This window comes from Bos indicus, chromosome 6 (genome assembly GCF_029378745.1).
Source record: "Bos indicus isolate NIAB-ARS_2022 breed Sahiwal x Tharparkar chromosome 6, NIAB-ARS_B.indTharparkar_mat_pri_1.0, whole genome shotgun sequence".
NCBI lineage: Eukaryota > Metazoa > Chordata > Mammalia > Artiodactyla > Bovidae > Bos > Bos indicus.
Genome location: NC_091765.1, coordinates 98,685,981 through 98,690,685, shown reverse-complemented (window position 1 = coordinate 98,690,685; position 4,705 = coordinate 98,685,981).

The following is a 4,705-nucleotide window of genomic DNA, read 5'->3' as shown; positions in this document are numbered from 1 at the left end:
TCTACCTGTACATACTGGTGTTATTTTCACCCCTGACGTTTATTTGCAAAGCCTCTGTGTGCAGCCATGGGGACTAGAATGGGCAGGCGGTCACCAGGGACTATTTTAGTCTCTGTTTATTTTTTATCTCAGCCGATTGTAATTTATAGGATAGTGGTATATTTGTTAAGTGTAATAATTATTTCTTTCCTTGCCCCCTTCAGAATATTCTCAACACAGGAACCAGAATCATTTTTTTAAGTCCTCTATCAGATCATGGCATTGCTCTGCTCAGAACCCTCCAGGACCTTCCCAGTCACCAAGTACAAACTAAAAGTCTAGTCACCTGGCAAGCCTGCCATGATCTGGCCTTGTCTATGACTCTTCTCCAGGGGAATCTTCCCAACCCAGGGATCAAACCTGAGTCTCCTGCACTGCAGGCAAATTCTGTACCATATGAGCCACCCGGGAAGCCCCCATTAGATAGAGTTTGGTGTATGTTAAAACCTGTTAAGGGCTGAATTGTTTTGCCCTAAACAAAGTAAAGTAAACTAAAACTTTACAACTAAAGTAAAGTTGTAACCCACCCTCAGTAATACAGAACATAACCATATTTGGTGACAAGGTCTTTAAAGAGGTTAGTAAGTGAAAATGAGGTTGCCGGGGTAAGCCCTAAACCATTGTGACTGGTGTCCCTGTCAGAGGAAATCTGGACACACACAGAGACACAAACACAGAGAGATGACTGAACGCACAGGGAGAAGATGGTCGCCTACAAGCCAAGGAGAGAGGCTTCAGAAACCAGCCCTTTCAACACCTTGACCTCAGACTTCTGGTCTCCAGAACATGAGAAAGTGAATGTGGTTTTTAACCACCTTTTTGTTAAGGCAGCCCAAGCAAACTTAATACCAAGCTGTAGTACTGAACTGTACAGAAAAGATACTTTACAAATGCAGTTACTAGAAAGCACTCCCTTTTCCACCCCAACCGTGACTTTTTTTTCTCAAAGCACAAGTTTTAACCCATATGATGCCCATAACAGTAGTAAGCTGAATACAGCCCTCCAAAGATGTCCACGTCCTAATGCCAGAGCCAGAAAATATATCACCTTATATGGTAAGCGGGCTTTGCAGATGTAATTGAGGAGGATCTTGAAGCAGGGAGATTATCCTGGCTTATCTAGGTGGCTGCAGTGTAATGACAAGGGTCTTTCCAAGAAGGAGGCAAGGTCAAGTCAGTAGTAGGAGATGTGATGACAGAAGCAAGAGGTTAGAGTGAGGCAATAGAGGGTTCACAAGCCAAGAAATGTGGGTGACCTTCAGAAGCAGAGAAAGACAAGGACACAGCTTATCCCCTCTGAGCCCCTTGAGGGTCCCAGCCCTGCTGACACCTTGACTTTAGTGCCATGAGACCGAGTTTGGACTTCTGACCTCCAGAACTGTAAGATCATAAACTTGTGTTGTTTTAAGCCACTAAATTTGAGGTAATTTATGGCAGCTTCAACACGTAAACTAATGGAACAATTGTTTGAGCTCCTGTGACCTGTCCTTTCAACTCTTGGTACCAGTGCAGCACTGGCGGAGATTGCAAGTCCAGGTGTCAGCTCGCCTGGGTTTGAGTCTCTCCTTTAACACACACCAGTTACCTGATCTTCCTGTGGTTCAGTTTCTCAAACGGGGCTAAAAATAATCTTGTAGATTTCAGAATCATCTGTCTGAAAGCAGATTCCATGATAACTGGGACTTTGTCTTATCCACTAAAATAGCCCCAGTATAGCACACTGTAGGCATTCAAAAAATATTTGTATTTTATCACATCAGTGAGCTAACATTTGAATACGTGCCAGAACCAGGGTTAATTGCCACTGTTAGAAATTATGAATGGTGTTCAACAACACATTAAAAAATTCACAATGTGTGGCACCATAATAAAAATACAGATTTTCAGGTTGTTTAGTCATGTCTGACTCTCTTGCCACCCCATGGACTGTAGCCTGCCAGGCTCTTCTGTCCTTGGAATTCTCCAGGCAAAAATACTGGAGTGGGTTGCCATTTCCTTCTCCAGGGGATCTTCCTGACCCAGGAATTGAACCCAGGTCTCCTGCACTGCAGGCAGATTCTTTACCAACTAAGCCATCTGGGAAGCTCAGATTTTCACATACACATGAGTAAAATATATAAACATATATATATAATGAAGACTAAAGAAAAATAGATATGTCATGGGTAATACGTTATTATAATATGGTTTTATAATAACATTAGATAGACACTGGTCTTAAATTTCATGTTTTAAACTAATAATGTAAACTTTAGTTCTATGGCATCACCGCAGAGAAGACAATGGCACCCCACTCCAGTACTCTTGCCTGGAAAATCCCATGGATGGAGGACCCTGGTAGGCTGCAGTCCATGGGGTCACTAAGAGTTGGACACGACTGAGCAACTTCGCTTTCATGCTTTGGAGAAGGAAATGACAACCCACTCCAGTGTTCTTGGCTGGAGAATCCCAGGGACAGGGGGAGCCTGGTGGGCTGCCATCTATGGGATCGCACAGAGTCGGACGCGACTGAAACGACTTAGCAGCAGCGTGGCAACACCGACTCAATGGACACGAGCTTGAGCAAGCTCCGGGAGATGGTGAAGGACAAGGAAGCCTGGTGTGCTGCAGTCCATGAGGTCACAAAGAGTTGGACACAACTGAGCGACTGAACAACAACAGCAAGATGTTATTTCTGGGTTAACTGGTGGTTCTGCTCTATATGCTCTACTGCCCAGTGTAGCCACTGGCCACATGAGACAATCAAGCACTTGACACATGGCTTAATTGAGATATCCTGTAAGTGTTAAATACACACCAGATTCCAAAGACTTGGTATAAAAGGTGCAAAAATCTCATTAGTAATTTACTGATTTCAAGCTGAAATCACACTTTTTTATATTGAGTCAAATATATTATTACAATTAATTTTACCTGTTTTTTAAATGTGGCTACTAGAAAAACATTGTATTGCACTAGTCACTAACATATTTCTGATATATAGTAACACTATGGCATCATCCATATACAAAATATTTGATCTATAAAAATTACATAAACTCAGAGCTTTAGTTTCCTTATCTTCTAAACACAGGGGAAAAAATTTAACTTCAGTTGGTTGGTGTGAGGCAAAGCTGATAAATTTCGTGGCACATGATAAAAACTCAAAGAGTGTTAGTTCCTTTCTCACCCATTCCCTTCTTTGAAAGGTAAGCAGCTATGGAAAAAGAAAAACACTGAAGCAAACCAGTATGTCAGCACTTTCAGAGTTCAGTGCTACTAACAGTATTGTCTTTCTATTTGTCTGGATGCTTTTTCTTGAATTAGTTGAGAGAGATGATGATAAATAGAAGATTGATAATGGATGGATGGATAAACCGGCCAGTAGAAACATAGATCTTTAGTTAGTCCACCTCATCTATTGATAAAATGGGAAAAAACTTCCTAGCTTTCCTTCCCTTCTCAACCTTCAGCTAGAATCATAAAAGCAGTGCACAGAGCCTAGAACAGTAGGAGCACCCACTAATTGCTTGTTGGATGAATAAATGGACCTGTTGGAATAGGTAGGGGATGTAGAAGGACTTCTCAGGTGGTGCTAATTGTAAAGATTCAGGAGACGTAAGATCAGGACGTAAGGTCAGGAAGATCCCCTGGAGGAGGGCAGGGCAATTCACTCCAGTATTCTTTGGAGAATCTCATGGACAGAGGAGCCTGGCAGGCTACAGTCCATAGAATCGCAGTCGGACACAACTGAAGCAACTTAGCAGCAGCGTCCATAGAGACCACCTAGTCCAGTGAATCTCTCTAACTTTTGTTAAGTAGGCAACAGAAATGCATTCTGCAAATAGAAGCTTACATGAAGTCCCAATATATAAATTCCAGATTAAAACAGAGACTTGACCCTTTGACCTGTGAAGGTGCCTGAGCCCTTCCTCTGAGGCTCCCTTTTTCATTCAGTGGCGTCCCTGCTGGACTGCTGGGGAGATGTGGGATTCTCACACCATCCAGTCAGAAAACTGTTTCTCCTCTAACTCTGCAGGAAAGGAAACTAGGCCTAAAGAAATAATTTACCTACAGTAATTTACCCATAGGGCTTCCCTGGTAGCTCAGCATTAAAGAATCCGCCTGCCAATGCAGGAGACATGGGTTCAATCCCTGGGTCAGGAAGATCACCTGGAGAAGGCAGTTGGCAACCCACTCCAGTATTCTTGCCTGGAGAATCCTACGGACAGAGGAGCCTGGTGGGCTACAGTCCATGGGGTTCCAAAAGAGTTGGACACGACTTAGCGACTAAGCAACAACAGAACAATTTATTGCCAGATGAAAACTGAGAGAAGAATGAACATTTAAGTCCACTAACTGTCTAAGAGCCAACTAAATCTTTCCAGCTTCAGATTCTTTATATCTAAAATGAGTAAAATACTACCTACCTCGTGGTGGTGGTGTAAGGATTGCACAAGAAAACAATCTCATCTGGTCTCGTGACTTTAAATGTCATCTGAGATAATAGCATTGAAACATGTATTTTATATAATATATATATATATACACATATGTATATTATCATATACGAAACAGATTACCAGTCCAGGTTTGATGCATGAGACAGGGTGCTCAGGGCCAGTGCGCTGGGATAAGAGGGATGGGATGGGGAGGGAGGTGGGAGGGGTTTCAGAATGGGGAACAC